Genomic DNA, 27,658 nt, shown 5'->3' with positions numbered 1-27,658 from the left:
GATGCCAGGACATTACTAGGTTTCCTGAGCTAGTATACATAGATCTCACGCTTTCCAAGACCAATAAATAAAATGTTCCAGGTAGAAGAACAGTTCTCCACAATCCAAGCCAGCAAAGGGAAACTCAAAGGACCCTCAAATGCCTTCATGCACCCCAGTAGAGTGAAACAGCGAGCAACAGCAGATCCTTGAGCACCTCAAGCATCCTAACCAACCTGTGAGTGCTAGCACACCCACACACTCAACAGGACCTTGAAGCAGTCCTCTACCAAAACGAGTAGTAGTTTTCATAACGTTGCAAATCAAAACCACACAAAAGGCAATAAACATTTTCACAGAACAGCTTGGTGATAACCCTGTCTATATCTGCCCTGAGACAGGGAACTGTCCCATCCACACTCTCCACCAAAACTTAGTGCTTCAGGTAAATGACTTTCTTGTAGAGCCACCAGCCACAAACACACATGTCAAGTCACAAGGGGGATAAGGAAAGTAACAAAATGATTGAGCACAACAGATCAGACAGAATCACAACACAACTGAAGTACATGAATAACAGGAAGGATCATGATATTGGCTGCAAATACCAAGGGAAATACCAAGAGCTGAAAAAGTCATACACCTTTGATGAGGTAAAACCATCCTGAGAAGACAGGGGCTTAATTTGAGGATATAAAGTGCGTACAACTTGTATCTGTAAGTATTTTTCCAATTGATTTTCGAAGCCAGAAGTGACAAATGGAACGCCCCCCGATCATAAAACCAACTCGTCTATTCGGTCAACCTCAGGGGACAACAAGTTCACTTATCGAGTTGTCTTTTGTTGTGGGAAATGGAACGAATCCAACTTGGTTTTTAACAGATGTGAGGTCACTCTGTATCCCAAGTTATGACTTACAAGTACAAGTGTAATGCATCATTAGTTCCTGATGAGCCTGCATCTGTTAGGGAAAATACCACTGAGATGAAACAAGAATGACCTGATGAAGACCACTCTCGTGAGCAGGAGCTGTCTTAAGCTAATCACCCGGACAGAAAGGTCCAAGAGGCTCCAGAACAAAAGAGCTGCATGAGTATTGCTGTAACTTGTTCTATATCTTTAGAGTAGCCCTAAGGTGCTATACATGTGACAAGTTGTTTTAGAATGTTGCTTGAAGTAGAAAACTGTAAGAAGTATATCAGATATGTGAGTTAGCTTCAATATGTACATACATACACACACATTCAGTGAGATACATAGATGTTGTTTGCAGTTAATCAACTGTTATGAACTACAACAGAGACTGACATTCAGAAAAATGTTACGTATAGAACATTTTATTATCAGTTTGGAAAAACATACAATCTGGATGACGAGATAAACACTCTGTGTCTTCATTGCTGCTGCACTCTATCGGTATTTTATCAGGATTGATCTAGTGTTGCTGTGGTACCTAGACCAACTCTGGCACCAGCGACCGGTCTTTACGAGAAACTCTAAATGCTGTGAAACCATTTTATCACTAACTTTACTGCAAAGTTTTTTAAAAAAGAAAATCCACCTTACCTCTTGCCTTCAGCTCTGTGTTACCATGTAACAGCAGGAAACTCTAAAGAGGAGCACCACAAACCTGAGAGAGACAGACAGAGAAACAGAGAGAGAGTGAGAAAGAGAGAGAGAGAGAGAGAGAGAGAGAGAGAGAGAGAGAGAGAAAGCAAAAGGAGGAAGTGAGTCAACCTTAGGTGCTTCTGAGGAAGCTATCGTTTTTTCACAAGGACCAGAGCATTAACAAAAAGCTTCAGAGGCTGAAGGGGAAAGTTCACTGAACAGATTTTGCTGATTCTGGCTGTCTTGGACATGTCAACATAATAATGTAATTGTAATTAACTGCAAAGCTCTGTAAGTGAAGCTATGTGTTGATCTAGAAGCTGCTACAATTAAAAAGACATTTGGACACACAGCAAAAACAGAGCTGTCAGAGATGCAGCCAGAAAGCTACCTTAAATGTAACTGCACAAACCAAGAGTTCTTAACTTCATACAAAATTAAAGAAAAAATATTACATTAAAACTTCAGTTTCATTTTTTTAGCTCAGGTTGCTGGTTTTATTGGTTATGATTATATAGTACAGTATAGCATAGGATATGATAACATAGCACTCACATAGTGACAACACTAAAAATAGGTAAACACAAGCAGGCGATTGAAAAGGTCTGACGATCTCACTGCCAGCAGCATGGCCAGATTAGCTGCCGCGTTATTTATGGTGGTACATCTGAGGGTGTCCCTAATAATCCCTAATTGTCTCGTGAGTGTCTGTGTGGGAGGTGAAAAAACTTTGTTTGTGCCAGACAGCTCAGATCTTCTCCCAAATTATGAACTTCAGAATAGTTCAGTAAATAATAATAATAATAATAATAATAATAATAATAATAATAACTATTTTCAGAGTTCATTGAAGATTACGTTTAATTGCTGAAGCAAAGATTAATAAAACCAAGATGCTGTAACCAGCACATTTGTTAGTTTCCGTCATATCCCATTATTTCCCCCAAACTGCCTTATCTGAGACATTTCTAAACCCTAAAAAGCCTATTCACAGTTACGGTCAATCTTTGATTGAACTGCCAATGGTCAAGTCACACTGTAGATACCAGGAAAAATTCATGGAATAATGAAAAAATATGTTGGTATCTCTTGTTACACTGATTTTGATTGTCAGCACTTAACTTGGTGAGTGCTGTCGCAACCAAGAGAATCAGTGGCAACTTGCCAGATGTATAAAAAAGGACTCAAGTTTTAATATGTGGTGAAGCCAATTCCTTGTCTTTGTCTCTGACTCAGTATTCATCTTAGAAACACTGATCCATCAGTGAGGTGTTAGGAATGTTCAACAGAGAACACATCTGTATTTAGTATACAGACCCACCTGATGGTCATGAACAAATATTCACTTTGCTGTAACTTCACTATACATGCTTGTTTTTAGTATACAGATGTGTTTAACCTGATAAAAAGGATGGAAAGTCTTGTGTCAGCAGCATTAAGTTTTGAACTACAGCCTTTAAGAAAGCCACAAATGTCTGCTCTGAAGTCGGGCTTATGATTGAGAATCATATCTGGCTGGACCCTGAAGAGGCAGAACAGCCGAAAGCCATATGCTGGCAGAATTCCCCAGACAAATATATGAGTATCGTTATTTTACTGTCTGAATCTGTCTTCCTCAACTTGATCCTGCTTCTTTGTTCAATTTAACTCTCTCCTCACTCCCACTCACCAAAAAGTTCTTTTACGGTTGAAATTGATGAGCAATTTCATCTGAAAGGTTGTCTTCAATTTGTGCCGACAGTGTGTATCAATCCACCAAGTGGGACCAGCATCAACTCGTGTCTCATCTCAAACCAAAACACTGGTGTTATGACTCTAACTTAATTAAACAAGCAGATTTAAGATCCATTAGAGAACAAACATTTGAGTGGCTACTGGGCTCTAGGACAGATCATAATGCTCCAAGTCATGTGTGTTGATACCAGCAGTCATAACTCCAGTTATCACAGATGTTTACTGTAGTTCATCTCAATGCACACTAATGTGTTTCTCTTCCCATAACAGAAATTACAAAGCATGGTTGGCTCAATTTCCTGGAAACAGACTAATGTTATTTGATAGGGGAAGCTCTTCAACTAGGCTCCACAAAGGACGTTATTATCTCAGCTGGACAACTTCCACACCTTTACATTGTCTCGCAGGACAAGGATGGGTAAATTCATAGTGCAATCAAAGTGCAATCACACAGAGTAACTCAGCAATAAACAGTGCATTTTGTGAAGCTTATAATGTTTAGTGCTTTGTATCAGAGGGCTACTGTTTCAATCATGTGGTAATTTTTAAGATAGACACACACACACACACACACACACACTTGACCTTTGCCTTGGCTGAACATACAAAGATCATCAGTTGTCGTTCTCTTTTTATCTTTACTGACATTCTCTTCCAAAAGAGGGAGAAAAATATTTTCTCTTTCTCCAAAGCTGTTCAAACACTCACACACATATTTTTTGTTGTCCAATTTGAATTTACTGAATGCTGCACTGCCAGCTGATATTTCTTGCCTCTCTCAGACACACAGCACACAATGCTGAATGCAATGCAGCTAAACCAATTCAACACTGCGGAATACCGGACACTCATTTGAATTGCCAGTTAAGTGAATAAACCCATTTTAGCTTCCATTGTTCCATTCTACTCTCTCAAACAGCATACAGTTCGACATCAAGTTAAAGTAAAATCTCCTCTTCTCCCTCAGTCACTCCACAAAACATTGGCAGAGATGTAAGGAACAACTAGCCCGGTACACTGGTTTTCTTTTTCACCCAGTGTGCAGAATCATGGCATATTTATGAGTTGAAAATGGCTGGATGAGAAATCAGGAGAAGCGGCTCCAGCTAGCATTACGCAACTGCTGAAAACAAACAAATCAAAACCCTGTCCTAACCCAACTTTACAGGGTTTTCTGTACCAGCCCACAGAGGCTGAACATTACTCTTTCTGATTATCCGTTATAAGTGTGCTGGGAAGAGGATATATATATATGGTAAAATGAGGGTGCTTGCCATTTTATTCACCCTTTATATTCTGCCAGTCAAAGGTCAAGCCAATCGGATTTATACCAAACTATGATGCCATAAATTCTCTTAGAACGTAGGACCACAATAAGCGACTCTGCATTCATGTCAAGAGGCTTCATTGCTGTTGTTGTTGTTCTTGAAAGCCTCAAACATTTGTCTTTCACAATTGTTTAACTGTTTTTAATGACCAGAGGGGGCAATAAATTGTCATTCAACACGTGTTGCCTCAAAGGCCAAGTTATGCTGCTAAGTCTGATTCCACCCTGGACAAGTTTTTGTAGACTGAGACAGATTTACGGTGTCTGTCAAAACAGTACATTCATCATGTAACAATGCCAGAGCATCTGGTAATACTCATCAGTTCTTGCAGAAAACTTCAAACTTCAAAGCTTTCCTAAGTGAGTCAATCAGCTCTTAGTGGAAATGAAAGCAAAATATCCATGATAGGAAAACAAAATAAAAACAAGCTACTTCTTTTTTTTTTTTTTCCAGCCAAACTCTCTTTGGACTGTTCTGCCAACAAGTCAAAGTATCCAGTACATCATGAGCCTCCATAACAGGGAGAGGTTCTGGTGTGTCTGTGTGAGCAAAGACCAAACAATCGAAGTAGCAGACATCCTCCTCCGCTGACTGATATGCTCGATGTTCTTCACTAGTGAGCCAGAGTGCATTATATTATAACTTTAGCCACCCAGGCAACAGGCATAAGACTACAGTCCTTCTTGTACTGGCCCTCAATCATCGTCAGAGTCTTTACTGACCTCACAGAGTTCCAATCACAGCAGAGCATGTTTCAAAGCCCAGGTGTGAGGTTTTTTAATTTTAATTTTTTTTTTTTTTAATTCCCCAAGGTCTGAGAATATGCCGGTATGTTCACTTGGCTGACTCCGACATGTGCAAAGTGAAATTAAACGCAAACTTGTGTCACCCACTCTTTCCTCTGAGGAAAAACTGTCATTCATTAACGTAAGCGCTTCCTGTTAGGAAACTGAAGTGCCACCCACCATTCAAAGCGATCTTACCACCCTCTTTTACACCAAAGCCTTGTGAAATCCGGAATCAAAAGGGCGCACACAAACAATGCGGCACATGATGTTGCAGCTAATTTCATTGTTTTAAAAGTGGTAGACTAGTGTTGTTTTGTTCGTGTAAGATTGTTCACACTTAGCTGCCGATTAACTGAAGTTCATCACAGTCTTTTAAAAAAGCTGATGCAGTTTTTCTTGCTTATCCAAGTATTAAATGATTTCAGTTGTTGTCAGAAATGTTAACAATTAAATTGCAGTGACTCAATCAGCACATTTAATCATATGCAGCTTTGCAACATTTACATGCACTATATGGACAAAGGTATTGGGACACCTGACCATTATGACAAGAGGGACTTAATAACATTGCATTCTAAATAGACAGACAGCTTTGCAGCTACAACAGCTTCCAATCTTCTGGGAAGGCTTTCCACAAAGCTTTCTGTGGGAATTCCTGCCCGTTCATGCAGTAGAGCATTTGTGAGTTCAGACACTGATGTTGGACCAAAAGGCCTGGCTCACAGTCTCTGTTCCAGTTCATCCCAAAGGTGTTGGATGTTGTTGAGGTCAGGACTCTGTGTGGGCCAGTCAAGTTCTTCCACACCAAACTCATCCAACCAAGTCTTTATGGAGCTTTGCTTTGTGTACTGGGGCACAGTCATGCTGGAATAGAAAAGGGCCTTTCCCAAACTGTTGCCAAAAAGTTGGAAACATAGCATTGTCCAAAACATCTTAGCATGCTGAAGCATTAAACTAAGGGGCCAAGACCAACCCCTGACAAACAGCCTCATAGGACACCTGATTTCAATAATAAAGAGGCCTCATAATTTCCTATACAGTGCTCTGTACCTATATTTTTGTCCATTTTGTCCAACATTAATTAACATTGTATGTATATGATAATACTGATTATCATATGGATGGGTGCATTTAATTGCTTGTGGGAAGCTGCAACAAGATTTTTTGTTACCAATATTTCCCTCACAGCAGATGCAAATATCACTACTGATGCAAGAATCTCCCACATTCATATCTTCATTGTCCATGTTTATTTATTTTTTCTGGGTTTTATTTAAAACATACACATTTTATTTAACATCTTGTGTATGTGATACTGTTTGGAAGCGCCATTTCATTTGGCAGACATGGAAAAGTCTGTGCGCGTTGATTTTAATAGTGTACTGACATGGACTAAAACCAACAGCTGTCTGGTAAACACAATATTAAATCATCCACATTTGACTTGGACGGCGCAGGGCACACCATGTTTTTGGCCATCAATTATTTAGTAATAAAAACAGTTATTATTAGTTTTTACTGAGACACTACACCTGATTGGAGCTTGGAGTCTATTCTAGTCAGGACCAGTTGCTGTTGACAGTCAAGTGATAAAATTGCACAGTATGTGGTGTTTCACAACTTATCTACCGATTAAGCTGCCTCCTGTCGTTGTCACTGTGATTTAACAACTGGAAACAGGACTATTAACTGCACAGACAAACAATTACTGCAGTACATCATGATTTAAAGAGTATCATTTTATCATCCAGTTCCCCCAGCTTTCATCAGCAAATTTCACTCACCTACAGCTCTCTGACTCCACGAACTGCTTGGGAACTGATCGAGTATAGCTAGTTCTGTTTAGGGACACTCACACACAGTCTCACGGGAGGTTAATTAGCAGTATGATCCTAAGCTTAGTCCACTGTGCCTTGAATTCAGTTCAGACTTTCACTGCATTTACTCGCTTATTAACTGCAGCATGTGCTGGCAAGATTTTAAAAAATATATAAATGCTGGTTGAAATAAGTTGATATGAATTTGGTGTCATCTTCACAGGCTATAGTTTTACTATATCAGAGCTTTGGGATCTTGTAAAGTGAAAATGTTTGGAAGATGACATGACATGATAAAATGATGAGACAACTTTGTATTGTTACTGCTGTGAGAACTGGAGCCTTTGGTTTGCCTTCTCTTTGCTGAGAGCGAGAAAATGTCAAACAAACATTTTAGCTGACTTAAATTCTTTCTTTCCTTAACTTAAAGTAGCTTTGGCAGACACAACCTAATATGAATGAAAAGATAAAAGATAAGTTGTTTTTTTTTAACCAAAACACAGAACAGTAACAGCTGTATGATCTGACTGGTCAAAAAAAGAAAAATCAGTATGAAGATACATTATGTTGCTGATGAGTGTTTGTTAATCTCTGTCTTGTTTATCTTTAACTTGGTGCCTGATCCTTCAAAGCATTCTGATTGGTCCACAATGTTAAAGATCAGGTCTCGAGCTTAGTAGATGACTGGTAAATAAAGGGCATCTAAAATAAACAACTGCCTCCACTGTTTCCTCTGCTTCCATGCTCCTCCATTGTCCTCCATCCATCTCACCCACAGTACAGCTGCTCCATGGCACAAGCTATGCGTTATCACACTCACGACGAGCCATCAGCATTTATAAATAACATCTCAGTGTAAAACCGCTGAGTGTAAAATTAAGCCCATAACTTATATCTGCTGTTATGTCCAGAACGTGGGTGCATCTAATTTCAGCAGCAACTGTGAGCCATTCAGGGATATTTTTAAAAATAAAAATCACCTTCAGAGGTTGGTGAAACATGCAGGCACAAACCAACAGCAACCTTCAAAAGAGCAGCGTTTGTGAATACTTTCAACAGATGGACTGTTTATGAAAAGGTGGAGGAAGGTGGTGGGGTCAGGTTGAGGGTGGAAATGTGAGCTTTTGAAACAACCAAATCATGAAGTGTGCTGCAGTGCAGAGCGGCTGTCAGGAGGCAATAAGTTATCCTAGCCAGGTCAAACATCCTCATTACATCACCAGCACAGATCTGTCTCACAGCTCTCACGCATGCAAACACTACAAGCTGGCCAAAGTACATCTTGCCAAGTCATCAACTTTTTCCAGCAGTCTTTACATGAAGCCTGGCGATTAGGTTGGATGAGAGAGTGGAAGGAAATATGCATCGAACACACATAAAACTGGCAACCATTGCCAGATGAAGGTCGAACAAAATGTGACTGTTGATTCATGTTGAACACACAAAATCAAAGAATGATATAAGACATGGGACACTTGTTGTCACAGAGAAGCGCATGACAAGCAAATGTGCCAGGAGCTCAAAGGGAGGGACAGATAACTACAAGAGGGTCTTTGTGCGGTCCAACCTGCCCTGAGGTCCTGTTGCTATGCTCCAGCCTACATCCCATCACGCTGTCAACATGAGGAAGATCACTCATTAGCTCAGTGATGCACTTGTGTATGTGTGTGCGTGCACACGCACGTGTCAGAATGCGCAGGTGGTGACACGTGGATTAACTATTGTTTCACGTATGGAAAAGACTTCATTAAATATGGCTCACAAGACTAAATTAACACTAAAAAGGGAACACGTTTCATGGGTAAATCACATTGTGAGTTGAACATCTCTGCCCTGCAGGTTCTTCCTATCAGCCACAAATGTCAGTTCCTGTTGTTGTATCACCATGCCACGAGCTAAACAAGGACCAGAACGAAATATGGCTGTCACCATCATATCCACACATTAGCAAGATGAGTTAATTTTTGAGCCTGACATGAAGGCCAAAATGGACCAAGACTGAGATGAAAACCACATGTATTTTTTTCAAAATGTGGCCCAGTCAGAAAGAGTTAGAAGCATTTTGAAGTAAATGGTATGTTTTTGTGTATCTGACTGTGACTAATGGAGTTTTATGGAGCTCCTAAGGTTTTTCATTCTTGAGACAAGTAAGTAGCTGTTACACAATTTAACAGCAAGAGTGAGTGATTGAACATGGTTATAGATGAACACAGGAGGCTCATGAAAAAAGAGTGAACTGTCATTGCGTCACCCTGTGACCCTGTTAGATTAGATTAGATTAAACTAGTACAGAAATGTAATATACACTGTTATATGTATGTACATTATAAGGTTGTTGCTATGGATATTTTTTACAGATAGTATATACAATTGATATGTACATTATAAGGTCATTAAATATGGTCAAATTTACAGATGGAGTAAATTTGTAGAAGTAAAGCTTGAGTGAATAGAGAGATATTTTCCAATACAGTACTCTCTGTGTGCTCATATGGATGATTATTCTTTCACTTAAGACATGCCCTGAATGCTTGGAGCCAGGAACGAAACAGACAGCCGACGGCCTGCTGTTATCATGTTCAAACAGAAGCACTTTACTACAGAGCTGAAATTATGCCTTTTGCATTGTGCTCTCAGACACACAAACGCACAGAGACACAATTCAGCCTGACAGACCAAATGTAATTGTGTCAAGAGGAGAGAGAAGCCTACACATGCCCCCAGGTAGCCAGTTACCCACACTGTCGCAGCAGAGGCCCGAGGATACTCTTTGTCTGCTGGCTGCCATGATGAGCCACTACAAATAAAAGGAGAAGAACACACGTCACCACTTCCACAAAGGTGATCATTGGCCTGTGGGGGTGTGTTGTGTAGATACTGTGGCGACAACAACGCTGTAGCAGACATCACCTAAACATCTTTAAGTCTCAACAGAGTCCAGGACAAGTACTGCACTCTGCAATATTTCCTTTCCCTTACGCGACACTCGCTCAACACAAATATGCTGTTGCTGCGGCAGGGACAGACCAGTTATCAGTCTGCCTGAATATTGGGGCTGAAATTAATAAACAATCTAAAATAGATTAGATTATCCTCATACTCTCTCTGTGAGTATCACTGAATGGGGTCAATGCCACAACACTCACACACTTGACACGACACAAGTGATAACCTATTAATCTGAATCTACAAGTTAACTAGTAATTTAGGTTATCAAGTGAATGTAGCAGAGTAACAGGTAGAATATTTGTCTCCAAAATGCAGTGGAGTGGAAGCATAAATTTACAGGAAATTAACATGCTCAAGTAAAGTACCTCAAAACTGTGCTTAAGAACAGTACTTGAGTAAACTGGACTTTACACACCATACACACCATATTTGTCTCCTCGAGTACTAATAATTGGAATTGGTTAAATAAATCAGTCGATCCCCAGTGGCTCAACAGACAAAACTGAAGATCAGCAAGCAAGTTCGTTATATACCACAAACATCTTTAAAAAGCAGGAATTTTTCCAAGTCTGATGCCTCCTGAACCCCACCCCCACTATCAACTCTCACCCTCCCACACCACCCTTCAACATCTTGGTGGGATGTAAACAAGATGTATAATGTTACCATGGATTTAGTTAGTTAGCTGCTGGTTACAGGTTGAGCCCTTCTTGTATATTGCAAGAAATGGTAACAGGAAATAGAAACAAGAATGTGCATGTCACTGTAAACTACAAAATTCCAGGAATAGACAAATAATCCTAAAGGTTACAGATATCTTTTCTTTTCATACTTTTGAAATGTGTATTTGTGTCTCCGCTTAACAGAAAGTCACCAAGGAGCCAAAACTCTTTGTATTCGTTTGTATTTTGTTTTTATCTTTCATTGATTATATTTAAGAGTGTGTAGCCCAATACTGATTTGAGACTTTAAGAGGAGTGTTCTTCCCACAGACAGAAGAGCGCTGAGTAACAGGCTGATAAGGTCTCACTTCATGGGCTCATTAATTTTCTAAACTCTGGCTGTCAGAGGGTATTCAAGAGGCCTTTTCATGGGCAGGTCTGTTAATGGATTAGCACAAAAAGACATTAGCAATTTAGCCCCAGTCAAGCCTTGGAAGAGATTGTAAACAGCACACAGAGGGGATGACGCTGGAAAATAAAAATAAAGTAGAACTAAAGTCAAGATACTCGGGTTAAATTTAAAAAAACAAAACAAAAATAAAACATTAAAAATCATTATCCATCTCAGTCATAGTGGACCCAATACAGCAGCTCCTGCTTTCCTCCTGCTTCCTTGATGGAACACCAGACCTTAGCAATCTGTTATTTCTGTGTGACTGGCTGGAGCAGAGCAGCCTGCAACCTGAATGATGGAGCAGCAGTCAGCATGAAGTGGGATCAATCAGGGAGTCATAATGCACTGCAGGTGACAGCACCCTGTAGGACTCTGTCAGACTATCCAAAATAACGATGTGTGTCACTGGCCTGCCTTGCACCAACAAGCAAATACAGCAGTACACGGCTGCCTGAGATAGCAAGTCAAGCATGCAGTGGTGTCTTTGTGCAACTTCGTGCAGGAGTACATTTGCAGAACCTTGTTTTGGTAACAGGGAGGCCTTTCCTCATTAGTGATGACAAGTGGCAATGGTGGCCTTTAGCAACCTTCTGAGAGCGTCAGACTATTTAAAGGAGTTCGCCTGGTAGAGAGAGAGAGGGAGCGAGAGAGAGAGAGAGAGAGAGAGAGAGAGATTGCAGTGTCTTTTCATTCTATTGTTATTGTCAGTTTAAGATTTTCAATATGACTTCTCTACAGTGAGTGCAGTGAAAATCCACATGTACTTATTCATTTAGAAAACTCATATTTTCATACAAACTGCTTTGGAAGCTTAAGCTCTCACATTTGCTGCAGTAGTTCAGTAGAAAACTGTAGCCTATTCTATAAATATAGAGGCAGTCAATAGTGAGTATAGTAATTATTCTTGGGTTGTACTATTCAAACGTCCACTGTCTCATTTTTAGAATGAAACTCATTAAAGCACAACACAGCCAGACACACAAACACCATGTGGTGTCAATCAGTACTTCACAGAGGCAGAGATCTCTATTGCTGTACTATATGTACTCGTCGAGTCCATGGCAGATTGACCTCATTGTGCTCAGCTGGCTGGCTAGCCTCTGAACCCACTGCCCTAAACCCCTTCCTGCCAGAGCTCCACCAGCCAATGACCTGCTTTGTTCCACCGGCTCACACTCTCCAGCCATCTGGACAGACTTCTAAGAGCAAGTCAGGGTATTTGAGGTGAAACGACTGCAGCCTATATGTGAAAATGAAGCTGTGCAGTTCTGAAATACTGTCAAGTGCAAAAATGAATAAGAATTGTTTGTTCAGGTGCAGCACAATCTTCATACAGAACAGAAGGTACAAAGCAGAACAGTTATATTGTGGCCAGAAAGCACAAATCCTTTGCTACATGAATATCAGAATGAAGGTTGTCTACATGGAATGCACAGAATATGACAAATTTGCTTTAGCACAGAGAAATTCAAATGCCTGACATGTAAAGAATGTCACAGTGCAAGATTTTGCACACTGTGGGGCAAATTCACAAAAGAGTTGCATGACTTTTGCAGCCAGTACTACACCTGCACAAATAAGACAAAGTCAATGTGTAATTCGTAAAGCCCCTACAAAGAGTGAAATGCACCCCTAAATGTGCTGCTGGGAAAAAAAGTATCTCAGTGTTCCTGTATCATGTGCATGTTTTTGACTTCAGTAACATGGATACATTTGTGCTATTAGCCTAATGCAGTCAAAGTGAAAATTACAAAGTACAAAACCCCTGTTCACGCCTTTGAATAATGTTATCAACTAAGTATTTCTATACATCTGTGTCAGTAACAGACAAACAGAGCATTTGCACACTGAAACGTGGTTTAAAAAGCCAGAAAAAGGGGTGGAGATCAGGGTTGAGTGGAGGGACACATATACAACTTTTTCATCATGGATGAAATGAAACACACATCGCCTGACCAAGTCGTTTTGTGCATCAGTCACAGATGACAAAGGGTATCTTGTGTGTCTGGATGAGATGCACAAGGCTGTGATAAGGCATTTGCATATTGAGAAAAATACACATAAGTAACATTATTTTAAGAAGCTACTTCTGTATTTCTCTTATCTGTCTCTGCCTTCTCAGCAACTGTGTCCTATGTCACATTTGTGCATGCTTGCAAAGCAATGAGAACACGAGTTTCTCTGTGCATTTGGTGGTCTACATGTGCTTGTAGACATATGTGTGCATCAGTGCATGTTGGTGTCGACTGCAGAGAACCAGTGGGTGACATTATATAATCCGAGAACCCGAGGGAGTGTTAAATGTGGATCTGGCCTGAAGCTCAAGTCCGTGGCAGCAGGAATGCTAGCCACTTGGAGGGGAGCCACTTTTGGAGCAGAACCCTGTAGCCAAAAGCCACTGAGCAGTGACAGACAGCAAGACAACCAGCCAGCCAGTTGTCACTGTTCTGTTCTCTTCAAAACCAGCAATATAACATTCAAACCCACTTCACGCCACGAACTGCCAGCTGTGCAGACCTGAGCAAGGAGCCAGGGCTTTTTCTTCTCCGTCTAGCTTGCTTTATTTCATTCTTGACAGAGCTGCTTTTATAGTTTATAGTATGATGTTAACACACAGGGGCAACACTATGAATGTCTTCAAGCAGAGACTAAAAATGTGTACTGTTATCGTCCAATTATTTATTATTTATGGCACATTATTGGCAGGAGTGGACAATACGGCTCTAAAATAATATCACAACATTTCAGGGAATTTCTGCGATGACAATATCACAAAATACTGAAAAATATTTTTGGTTGGTCTGAGGTCCTGAGGACGTGAGGTGGTGAAATAAGTTCGTCGTATTGCTCCCTTGTGTTGTGAAAGTCTTCTTGCACTTGTTACTTACTTTGGTTTGCTGTACATCTGATCTTTTGTAACCACTTCCACAGTGCTGAAGCCATTCCCCTCTTTAGAGCCAACTCCTCAACTGTGGAGCTGGTTACTTTCGCTTTCAGCAATGCTTTTTGTCACTTGGCATAACAGTATGACATACTGTATACTGGACTGGACTGTTGTCATACGCGTTTTTTTTTTTTTTATAACATCAAAAAATTTTATACAAATACGAATGTGCACTGATACGATGTGGCACACCCCTGCTTTTCAATTTGGACATCTATCTTTGTTATTATTCCATACAACCGCTGGGTGATGAAGCATTCTGTTGTCCACGGCAGTGCTGGACGAAACCATGGCATTTTCATGTGTGATATGTCTTAAATGCTAATTGCTTTTGCCATAAAGATATAACACACAGAACAACATCACACTCCTAAAGAGGGAAATTGACAAACATGTCTCAGAAAACACAAAAATGGATAAGGATCAGTTTGTTGTGCCCAAACTTTAACACAGTCCATGTTTGATATAACACTGAGTGAATTCATATGGACAACACTGAGCCAACATTCTGCGGGAGACTGGAGGGGAAGATTCATTGTTATATTATGACACACCTCTTCCATCTGAACAAACTAAAAGACATAACACACAGAGCAGAAGGCGATCGGTAAACAAAGAAGAGGGAAAAAAAAATGTTCCTAATAATCACCCTACAAGAAGCTTAACCTAAATACTGCATGAACTGGAAGCAAAGAACACAAAACAGACCCAGACAAATACGTTCACCGTTTCATGTGTTGGCTGAGGGCATTTGGGGTAATTGTCATGACGTCCCGTCCCCTTCTCTTCTTCACCAAACACATGCAGTGAGAACTGCAATCTGCTAACACAGACCTCTGGCAAGACTGTGGTTTTAAACAACTGCTGTGTCCCAACTAGACATTTCTGCTTGCCTTCTGTCTCAGAGACAAGTAAAAACAAAGGCTGCTCAATATTACCCTTTAATTAATAAGCTGAGGAAAAAGTCTTTTTCAAAGCTATTTTCTGGCTTTAAATGAATCAAATCCATACACAATCCATACATCAACAAAACAGAATTCTTTAGAAGTGGGAAGTGCGCATCTCTTATTAGACAGAATGATTTTCCTGAGTTAGTCAAGCAGAGCGAAGCATTAGTTATTGTTCAAAGCACTTGCCACAGAGGCCCCCTGCCACCAGTTGTTTATCCAGGCCTGGTAAAAGGGGCCCCTAAAGAGAGGACAAAACCAAGACAAATTAGGAAGACAAACACGAAATACAGGAGGGTCCATCAGCAAAGAACTGACTGGACCAAAATAACTTGAAGTCATGTCTGTAATTCACACAGCACAATGCCAGATTACAAATAAAAGTCCAGTGTTCATAATCCAGCACTCCTCTGTCTTGGGGACACCAGGATCTCTATGTTTTAGATGTGGAGTACAAATTCAAATGAATGGGTTTTTATTGGGTTTCTGCAGTGTTGGATGATGAGCTGATCATTACAGTCAGGTGTGCTAAAAGATGGAAACATTTAAAACATGCAGAGTGTACACAAGCATAGTGAGTGATTAGGTCCAATTCTTTCTGCATCACCCAGGGTTTGAACCAACAACCTTTGACACCAAGAGGAAGTCATTATCTTGTTGAAGTACCTTCCAAGTGAAGAATCACAGATGGCTTCACACGATGACACTATGACCTTGGAAATCAACGGTGTGTGTAAAGACAGAGTGACAAATTCAGCCCTAATTAATACCTCACAGACACGGACACAGACACAGACACACAGACGCACACAACATTACGTTTCAGTTCATCTCCTGTGTCCCAACAGGAGCAAAGCAAAGTTAATACTCAAAACCACTTTTGTTTCTTTGTTTCTCAAATTTAACTGTACTGACTTTGTAAATCATTTGCAGGAAAGACTTGGAAAAACCCTTTGAGGGCCCATCTAAAGGTTCCATGTGATATGGCTCTGGGAAGTCTGCCGAATATTTTTATTTTAGTAACATAAAAGTTGTGTGTTACAGCGTGTATTCTACAATGAACAATATGTACACAAGATGCACAAATGTAACCTAATAAACTCTTTTGTACAACCACAAAAATTGAAAAAAAAATTATTAATATAGTGTTGAGCTAAATTTTGAAATATATATATATATATATTACAGTATGACATTTGTATTCCATTCCTGTCACATAATTAAAACACTTAAGTGCTGTAGAACTATATTTGAATTGGTAGAAGTAAATGTTGTTTAATGATGTGACAATAAAATGATGAATTATACACTACACATTTATGTAAAAAAGGAATAAAAAAAAGGAAATCCTCCACAACTTGATCCTCCCCTTCAGACCTCCCTGCACACCCCAGTCAGCTGACCCCCTTCCTCAAACACCAGCCTTGTTGTCTTCCCAAACAACATGTTAAATGCCATCTGAACAAACGTCACAGGGGCCGTCAAAGTCTAAATGGAACAAGGGAGCTGGGGATGCCCCAGACAGGACCTGTAGGAAGGGATGTGTGGGGGGTCAATGAGGAGCTGTGATGGGGCTCCAGATGAGGGTGTTATTTACATATTTCTGTGGTAGGACAAATGAGGAGGCCCTGTTGCAAACAACCCCCCCGGCTTGAGACAGGATTTTCAGAAGACAAAGGCGGAAATGAAACTCCGAGGTTGATCTGAGAAAATTATATTGTATTATTTCTGAACTAGACTTGAAAGTGAGCAGGCGGCCATGCACATTTCATGGGTGGGATTGGGGATTTCCAGTACAAATGGTTACTAACAGCATGCACGTACATAGGACGTCTATTTTTGATTTTGAAACTGGGAATATCATGAAAAACTCTCATGACTTGGGCAGCAATTCTAAAAACAGACAAAAAGCCAAGCCTCGAGTCAGAAATCCCCTTTACAAAACAAGAGACTCCTGCAGGTTTAAAGCAACAGCATTGTGTCAACTTCTTGCTATCACAGCTGCTCAAAATGTCACTGCATATATCACTGGGGTGGCTGATAGGGTGAATGAACTCTGACTCAATATCAATGACTCACAGATGTAAATGTAGCTACAAATACATCTAAGTTTTTAAATGTCTCAGTTTTGTAAATGATGTGCATTACAAACTTCACTCATCTTCTTTCTGACGGATTATGTCCGAAAGAGGTGGATGACATAAAATCATAATGTTTTATATTTTTATATAAAAAAGGCATGTCCCTATTTCTGCAATCACTGTATCACATTTATCTGCCTCCTTTCATTATCACCCTGTTAGTACTGGACTCTCTCACTTCCTCTTCCTCTCTCTCTCTAAGGCCTGGATTTAATTCCCAAATGGACGTGGGCACGGACAGCTGCAGCAGCAAGCTCTCATCCCAGGTCGCCAAATACTGTCGCTTTGTCACCTCTGACGGAAGAAGTACCCTTAAGAGTCAGTGCAAAATTCTTGCTTTAGCATCTGTAGGCGATGCTCAAAGCCGTCCTGCCACAACGCCCCTCTAACACTTGCTTAACGTGAAATGACACCTTGCTTAAGTTTGGGCACACAAACTACGTGCTTAGGTTTAGGAAAAGATCGATGACGTGTTTGGTTTCACGCAAACCTGCCTGTTGTACAACAGAAAAGCTGATTGTGGAGATGTGGGTTGTAAATGACCTCTTAACACAGCTCCTTTTCAAATTCAGCGTCCATATTAATTTTCCAGGGCGTGCGTCTTTAGTAGCCTTGTAGTGCTGTGAATGCACAGTCAGAACAAACCGGAGGTGCACGTATGTCCACGCAGAGCCTACACGTGTACCTTCTGCCAATGAAATTTACATGCCTTGTGGACTTCACATCCTGCAGACACATGAAGGATAAATCCTGCTTCAGGATGAGTCCTTTGCACCCGGATTTGTTTATTTGGTTGTGTTAAGTTGCTGATTTTGCTGCTATACCCCCTTCACACTAACCCAGCAACACCCACTAACATCTGGCTTTTGTTATCAGTGGGAAAGGACACAACTGGCACTCATTCCTGCATTAAATAACTCTGTATTAGGCACGAGTTCTCACAGATGTTAAGGTAACGAGATGGCTCATTCTTTAGCTATTTCCTTTTTTGTTTTTACTGTTCTCTGTTTAATAACATGTTTGTAATGTCAAACATGACAAATAAAGAAAAAAAATAAGAGAGGCAAACTCTTCGACTGGCAATGGGAAAGGATTCACACTGGTTCTCAGGATGTCACCTGACTGTTTGTTCATTTTCTCTAATGCTGACAAAGGAGCTCCTGTCTAATTCATTTACATACTTAATATTTTCTATCATTTCGATCACTGTTGAATAACATTCATTTCTAACTGACAAAGAGCCGATTAGGTAACTAACAGTTGTTGCCCAGCAGATGTATAGCTAGAGGATCTTGCTGCACACCCCCGGCTGGTGTGGACTCAGCCGTCGTGCTGTGTGAGGAGCTGGGAGGAGACGACCACGCACTGCGTGAGCTCACATCCATAAGGAGGATTCAGGCGGACCAATCGATGCTTTTCAACAGCTAGAAAAAAATAAAGGGTGTGCTGCTAAATTAGTTTACCAGATCCAATCATTTGACATTTACATGTGACTTCATTCGTTAAGCCTAACTTTAACAAGGTTAGCCTGATGAATTCTATTCAAAGTTGCGCCTAATTCATTTGTGCTTGAAATTCCTAACTCTATTATCTCTTATCTCAAGGGCTCGTGTTCTCATTCATGTCCTCTTTCAGTCATGCAGACTTAATCACTGTGCCCTCTATGCTAGCTTTGCGAGGCAGATGAGGTTGTAAGGGAGAGTGTATGTGCATAATATACAGCCTGTGAGTGTGTGTGTGTGTGTGTGTGTGTGTGTGTGTGTGTGTGTGTGTGTGTGTTTGTGTGTGTGTGTGTGGCAGGTGGACAGTGGGTGATAAGGTAAATAAGGGTTATGTATTGTTGCAACATCTTCAAACTGGTCTAACGACATCAGCGACAGGCAGAACGTGAAAGAACAAATGCTCTTATTTTGGTTTTGTTCTCCACTGTTGCTTTATATTTAACACGAGCTTTCTGCTTCTTCGAGTCTCTCTATTTCCCTTTAATATCCTCTCTCTCTCTCTCTCTCTCTCTCTCTCTCCTTCCCTCTTTCCTCCATCAGTACTCCCATAAACACCAATGCAGGCAGCTTTTGAAAAACTCTGCCCTTTGATCTTCCCAGTGTGTCACGTGTCATAGGTCAGATAGCTGCAGTTTCTCACACACAGTATCTAACCCAGTCACCGGAGCTCTAGACCCACCCCCCACCCCAGCCTTACACTGTTGCTCCCCTTACCATGTCTCCCCTCCCATCATGGCAAGCTCACTGCTTTCAGTAAAGGTCAACTCCACCTTTACTGCACAGAGGTCTTTGCCCCAGAGCAACGATAGAACCACTTCATGACTGATAGGACTGGGTTTGAGCATTAACAGAGACCATTTATTTGCTTACAGCAGAAAATTATTAACTTAAACTTCAGGAATTATTACAGTAAAGAATATTTTTTTTTTTTTGGTTCTAACAGTTTATCATGATATATTTTGTAAAAATTATTACAAAACGAACTGTTTTGTAATTCCAGTGGCTTAAATAGCAGAAATGAGACTTGTGTTCCATATATAAACTTTTCCTTCAGTTCCTGCACAGTCAAGTTCATTCCCCTTATTTAGTTTTCATCTCTGACAAACAGTCAAGATATATAACATTTTAATTTTTAAGTTACTTTATTAATTCCAAGCTGGGAAATTACTTCTATGCATTTAACCTATCACTGATTGAAACACACACATGCAACATGCAGTGAAACACACAGAAGCATATATTAGGGGTTAAGTGCCTTGCTCAAGGGCACATCAGCCGGCTAATGGGGGGGTAGGGACATTATCACTCTACCGCACTCAAATTTTTCCTGTCCGTCCGGTGGGGGAATCAAACCAGCGACCGTCCGATCACAAGTCGCTTCTCCAACCTCTAGGCCACAGCTGCCCACAACATGACCCACCAGATTGCTTCCAGATTGCTTCAGAATAAAAAATGATTTTTAGACCAAATGAACCTACCTATTAGTAATTTAACTTGCTGATTAGTTCACACTCACACTACTCAAGCACTTGAGTTCACACAAAATCTGGAACTGAACATTAAACAATTTTTATTTTTTGAGCTATTATTTTCCCACGAATGTAATTTGTAACAAGATGCCTAAGAGTGGAGTGATTTTTTTATTTTCAAAACACCTTCTCCATGATTCAAAAACAAGGTCAAAATCTATTTTAATGTGGCTGGACCTTGTACGAAACACAAGAGGGCTTTTAATTTGAAATGAACACAAGTAGTGGCAGGAAAAAAAGAAAGGAAAGAAAAAAGAAAAAAAAAACCCACTTATCCTCAAGGGATGTTTGGAGGTGTGCAGTCATTGGCCACTATCAGAGCCAAGATCGGTCAACCCCTAGTTATTACCCCATGATCGAATTTTCATTAACTTCTGGACTAAACTTTATTGTGCCAAAGTGTTTAGCAGAAAACCTTCTCACTCCTCAGGACACAGAGAGCTTGTATTTATTTTACTTTAAGCTTGACGGTAAACTTGTGCCAGAGCTCTACTAAGACACTGAAAGCAAAGCCTTGAGATGACCAGTGACTGACCTAGGACAGTCAGACAGGCAGACAACTGGAAGAGAAGATAGCAGGAACACTGTTTGAAATGTGGCAAAACGCTCTCTGGCTCCTATGGTTGTTCTTGAATCGCTTCAGCAATCGCCTCTTGATGTACAAATGTCTCAACACACCTGCTGCCTTGGTAATAGTCAGCAATCAGTCATCCTTGAGATGCATGATGTGAACCAGCTAATATCTTGGGTGAAAGTGCAAGATTTTGGGTAAAGGCACAGATTCTGAACCTAAAGGACTGGCAAACTGCCCCATCAGTGGTGAGCAGTATCAAAAAACACACCAGCCCCTCAAGACCAAGCAAAAACCAGGTGTCACACAATGTCAAGAGTTTGCTGAGCACATTTTACAACTGGTGAGGTCCAGATATTGTTAATTAATTGACAATATTAAACATAATCATAGATTGCGAGGAGAGATAGGAGAGAGCAGTGGTAATGCAGCAGCTAAAGGGACATATCATATTTTGCCAAAAGAAGTCCACTGTTTAGCCCATATTTATGGTGATGATTTATGATTTCATAGTCATGGCCGTTGTACGCTTTCAGCAGTCACACTCGAGAAAACATCATATCACATATCATGACCTTGTGTATATGTCCTTTTTTCTGTACAGTAGCACTCACACAGTGTCCTCATAGATGGAAGACTGATGAACTGATAATAAAAACTGTTGCTATGTTGCACTGCAAGTGTCAGGTGAGGTGAAGTTGCTTATGCCAGAAGGACCACCTTTACAAAAAAGAAAAACAGGACAGAGCTTTCATCTCTACCACATTACACAAGGAAAACAAAGGCATCAACCTTATGGTGCTGTATGCATAGCGTCTGAGTGATTATGGCAGTGGCACAGGGATAATCTGGATAAGCCGAGCATGGACACTGAAGTGCCACAGGTACCACAGACCCCCCTCCACTCCTTTTGCCCTCACTTCCTGGTGACACATAATGAAAATGCTCCTAGGCTTGCCTCCCTCCTGAATGCATCATTCATATGTGCATACATGACCACCAACAATCAGCCTAACATAAAGGTACAGATCCTGGCTTTCCTGCAAAAACGTTGCAGCAGTAAAAGCCTGATGGTGTTAATCACTGCCAGTTATTTTGAGCAAAATTACTTTTTTCCATTCTTGACTATTGCACAAGAAGAAGATCAGAACAGAAAGGAGGACATTTGATCATCTCCAGCCAGGAGATAGCAATGAGAAGAGTTAGAGAGTAGATCTTGCATTTAAAGAAAAATACATCCTGGGTATAAAGGTACTTTGCATTGCAAATCAGTCTTTATTTATTTTCCTCTTACTGTCAAATATGGCTGAGATTTTCACAACACATTAAACGCTGAATCGATTAATCGTGAAAATAATCATCAGATTATAATAAAAGCAATCATCAGTTGCAACCCTATTACTGATTAAGCTGCTCAATTTTCATGAAAATTGCTTTACAATTTCCCGATGTTCAAAGTGATGTCTTCAAATTGCTTCTTTTTCAGACCAACAGTCTGAAAACCTCAAGAGTCTTCATTTACTATTATAAATGACAAAGAAAGTCAGAAGCAGCAAAATCTTTGCTTGACTGAAAGTGACTGACTTGACTAATCGATTATCGAAATAGTTGGCAATTAATTTCCTGCTCATCAATAATGACAATAACTATAATCATATTCCATTTCTGCCAGTAGATGCCCTTAAAGATACTCACTGGGCCCTTAAAGATATATGTTCAAGGCACAGTTCAAGCCAGCAGCCAGTGTTAGATGAATATACTAGAGGTGAACAGTAAAAAAAATCTTCAATGCTGGGTTATCTATTTATAACTGACAATTCTGTGCACATGCAGCCTCATGGCTAGTTGTGTGCAAAACAAAAGAGCAGGGATAGCAGGTCACGTGAAAATGGAAAATGTGTTTAATGTGATCTGATGATAATGCTAAACACTATGAGCCATGGTGATGCTAAAGAATGTATTTACACAACACACAACATGCACACAATATTTTGTCCAAACCCCCTTTCCCTCTCTCAGTGTATATTCAACAGCACGTTACTGACTCGAATGGTCAAACGCCTGAAAGGGGTAGACAGCAACAGATGTGATCTAACAGTCCATGATGTGAGACAGATTGAAAACCCTGATGTTTCTTCAGATGTATATATATATATATACATATAATACATATATGGTCATCAGCAATGTGCTTACATTGATGCTATGACTAAGACATTTTGGCTTCATCATCAATCTCTCTTTGACTTATATCTTAGCAATAATCTGTTTTGTTGTGGAGACTGAGGCTAAACACTAAACAAACTCCTGCGCACTTACACTATACACATACACACACATAGGCTTATGCAAAAACAAGAAAATGGGGAAGTTAATCTTCATCTTCAATGTGACTGCTTATTAAATGCTTACTTCATTTTACAGAAAGCAAACAAAAAGAGTTTTGTTGTGTTGTTGTGGGAGTGGCAGGGAGGCTGGAGATGTCGTGCAGAGCTCATCTGACAGCCTTGTTAGGCAGACGCTGCCGTGGGCACCGATGAGCTCACAGGATCAATATGGGATAACAGCCCTACAAATCCAAACACTGACTTCGCATTACAGTGTTCCAGTACCTCTACAAGCAAGGAAGAGACAGATAGAGAGCATTTACCAACCTGTGGTGTTGGTTTCTTGCACACAGAGAAATGAGGGAGGACAGTATTTGTTTTTCAGCCTTATTTCTACTCTAATCCAGCACACTTTAATCCAACGTACTACCAAAGATAAATGAGACATAGGGATGAATTATTGAGAAATCTGTATTCCCTCGTATGTCATCATAATCATTTTTTAATCAGATGCTCCTTACAGTAATCTTACCCAGATGTTAGCTCTTTCACCAGACACAAGGGAGCATCCATGACCTAAATCTAGTCAAACAAAACAGATGCATACATGTCCCATAAACACACATTCATCATTAACAAGGGTCATGAATAATGACAGCCCAAGCTACTGAGCTAAATTGTTTATGCTGTCCTTCCCATGTGTATATGAGCTATCAGTGTGCTACCAGTGTAGATACATTTGGTGACGTTATTTCATTTACCCAAAGCCAGTTTTCTGTTTTTACCCACCATGCAGACATAGGTATTTATTGGTCAGTAGCTAGTCAGTAGCTTTCCAGGCTGCCTCATTTGCTGTAAGCCTGTAATAGGCTTGAACGCAGCAGTGGCAATGGCAGCAGCTACCTCTCATCCTGCTCATTTGAAACACAAGTGCCTCTAACAAAAAGGATAACGTGGACATTTACATTTACATTCAGTACAGCAAAACTTCAGTGTGTGTTTCTTACATTATAATACTAATAAATGACCCTGGCCATTTGTTTGAAATTGCCTCGGTTGAAGCCAGTAGATAGAAATAAGGGCAGCCAAGCAAGGACTAAATCACAATCATATTATTAAATGTACCATTAACTAACGGTTCATAGTGTAGCCCTGAGTATCAGGTACTGCCTAAGTGTGGTACTTTTGTTTAGGACTTTGTTGACTATTTTAGCGAACTGTCCTGCTGATGAATCTCTAAGTACTTGACATTATACGGCTCGAATGAGAGGGTCATTAGTTAAGCTTCACCTTCAGGTCACCTGAAGAACACACCCACACACAATAGGCATAGCTGTGACTTTTCCCTAATCTGATCAGTTGCCTGCCTTTGTGATGTATCATCTCTACTGTACCTGCCACGCTGTTTGTTATCCATGCTGCCAGTAGCATTCAAGTCATTCCTGTTGCCTGTTTTCCTGATCTGATAAACCTGCCTGACAGTGAACTGCCCGAACCACCTGCTGAGTCTTGGATTCCGTTTCCTGTAACAAGTCAAGTCAAGTCAAGTGGTTTTAATTGTCATTTCAGCTGTTTACAGTAGTACAGTGAACAGTGAAATGAGACAACGTTCCTCCAGGGACCATGTGCTACACTACACTATACAAGAAGATAAATACAACCTGTACATAACTGTACATAGTCCAAACAACTCAAGACTATAATGAACAATGATAGACAATAAGTTAGCTGAACTGTGATGAGCTGGGTGGCAGCCCTCATTGTGATGATAAAAATGTGTGTCAGAAAAGCAAAAAACATCATGTTCAACAACACAGTGAGAAATGACCACATGTGGGTTCTTTCCTGTCTGTTTGTTCTATTGTGGTGGTGGATTCAGTTACCTCAGCCTCGGATTACTTCGGCGTATCAGGATGAACACCTCATTAATGTGACAAGTGCTTGGGTGTGAAAATGACCGTCTGAAGATCAGGAGGGCAGAATCAGGCTACACTTTTTGCCTCAAAGTCCAAAGTTGCACACTGAAGTTTGACCAAGTACAAATAGCTTGAAATGATTATAAGAAGATTTGAATTGATGGAGATTAAATTACTGGGTTCTCTTTTTTACTGGGGCATATTGTCTCATCCAATTCTTGCTGGACGAGCGCCATCCTTTCCTCAAAAAAAACCTGACACCCCCCCCCACCCCAGTTTTCTTGTGCACACCAGCAGTGCCACTGCTGCTAATTACCAACAGAGTAAAACACAAAAATGTACTAACTATTATTGGTTGTTGTTCTAACTTTTATGTGATTCACACTCTCAACAGCATGTTCACACATGCAGTTTTTTCAGCCTGGGAGTCTTGTCTGGCTGCTTCCTTTACACCTCTGATGGCTAATGCAGTCACCTCAGCCTTAGGTTCCAGTGTGTACAACGATTGATTTAAACAATTAACCTAAGTGTTGGGGAGACCAAATGAGGCTAAGGAGGGCAAAACAAAGCTATACTTTACCGTCTCAAAGTAATGCAATTTATTCTTTGACCTGAAATAGTCAGCACAAGATCTGAAAGGTGGAAAATCACAGTGATGAAGTTGTCAACACAACAAAAGTGCCCTTTTAAAATCAATAGATGGATAGATGATTGCAAGGAACTGCAAACATTGATCAGCTGTTGAGCTATAAAGCAAATGACTTGGGTGTCTCTTGTGTGTACCGTAGTACTACTAAAATAAAATATTATTCAATCTATTAGCAAGGGCAAGTCAAATCATAGCAATATATCGGCAAATACATTTTTACACAGTACATATTATGTATGTATAACTTAGTAGCAGCACTTCAAACTTTGCTGCATTTTGTAATGTAAAGTTTGTATAGGTGTGATGAACAGTCACGGTAAGAAAAACAGTATCACATCCTTACCCCATTTCAAGCGCTTATATTGGCTCAGAGGGAGCATTTAAGGACAAGTGAACTGTGGTTTTTTTTTCTCTGTCAGTAAGAGACTTTGCCGTACTGAGACTTCAAATTTGGTCGATTTCATAATATCTCTGTGACTGTAAATGGCCCTCTCTAACGGAGACAAGCTGTCAGTTGGAAGTGTGCTTAATACAGCTCCCTGCTCGCTCGATGGGTGACAGACTACACTGCCTTCACAAGTAGGTCAGCAGGTCTTCCTATATAAGGTCATAACCCACAGCATGAATAGCATTGGAGCAAAAAGAAAAAAAATAACTGTTAACAGAACTAAGTGATTCTTTACATTTAGTGTACTTACTTTTACTACAGCTTTACCTTATAGCATGTGGTTGTCTCCTTTGTGAATCAAGTTGAAGTAATTCACCAACAGAAAGGTTAGTGGTTGCACTACTGATCACAAACAATATGTCCTGTACTTAACTTGTCCTTTCCCTACCTTAAAAGATCAAGACATCACATGATAGAATTTACTTGAGGGCATACATGGAGCTGTTCATTTACATAATTCATGCATGACAGATCGAGCATGACTCGGGGCCCAAGGCATTAATAAAACAAGAAAGAGGTTGTGCAGTGTAACTTTACAACTAGGGTTGGTCCGATACAGATACCAGGACTGGAAATGCCTCCAATACTGCCTAAAATGCACCAATCTGATACCATGTAATTTATTAATGAGACGGTGTTACTTTCTAACAGAGCTCTGTGCACCTGCAGGACAGAGAATTTTTTAAACTGCACAAATAGTCAATATCCATAAATGCAAGCAACTTGTGTAAATTCTAGCACATTAATTCAGGCCTACACACACAGAATAATTTTCATTTTATTCAAGAGCTTCAAGACACAGCCAAGGCTGAGTGCTGATGTTTGCTGAGATACTCTTGGAGCAATTCTGGGGTTAAGATTCGTCCTGAAAGTGCACACTGATGCTAGTTTTGAGAGAGCAGGAAAAGCACTCTCATTTCTCACTCATATGCCCCACTTTGGGGTTTCCCAACTACCTGGGGATCCCCAAGAACACTAGCCAGAACCCTCCCCTGAGCATGTGCCGCGACTGGATCAGGCCACAAGATATTTTTCAAGACTTGCAACGTATTTTGCTATAATATAACTGATATCACTGAACCGTAGTCAGGACTGGAAATCATGCTCTGATCGTAGTGCACTACTGAGAGCCTTATGGAAGATGCCTGGTGCTGTGGTGCCACTGCAAGCGGGTTGCAAAAGCATTTTGCTTCGATGTGTTTAGGCTTGCAGAGGGGTGTTGTGTAAAAAAGAGAAAATGATTACTCCAGCTTATCCATTTGGAGCATATTCTGAGCTCTGTCCAGTGTCTCAAAAACACAATTTAAAATCACAGAAACAAAAAAGGAAGCAACCTTAAAGACACTGATGGAAATTCAAGCATT

At 40.4% G+C, this 27,658-nt stretch overlaps 1 protein-coding gene across 2 annotated transcripts in view; it reads right to left on the bottom strand.

The window, feature by feature from the left end:
- Positions 1 to 27,658, bottom strand: part of stat5a (signal transducer and activator of transcription 5a) — a 52,989-nt gene that overhangs the window by 21,667 nt on the left and 3,664 nt on the right. Inside the window, exon 2 of one of the 2 annotated variants that reach the window (XM_046416406.1) lies at positions 1,547 to 1,610. The exons of the other annotated variant lie outside the window; for it this stretch is intronic. The gene's annotated coding sequence lies outside the window, so the exon portion shown is untranslated. The remainder of the gene's footprint in view (positions 1 to 1,546; positions 1,611 to 27,658) is intronic. 2 annotated transcript variants of the gene reach the window in all.

This window comes from Scatophagus argus, chromosome 16, assembly GCF_020382885.2.
Source record: "Scatophagus argus isolate fScaArg1 chromosome 16, fScaArg1.pri, whole genome shotgun sequence".
In the NCBI taxonomy this organism is placed as follows: Eukaryota; Metazoa; Chordata; class Actinopteri; family Scatophagidae; genus Scatophagus; species Scatophagus argus.
The sequence above is the reverse complement of the archived record's forward strand: the minus strand, read 5'-3'. Positions and strand labels throughout refer to the sequence as shown.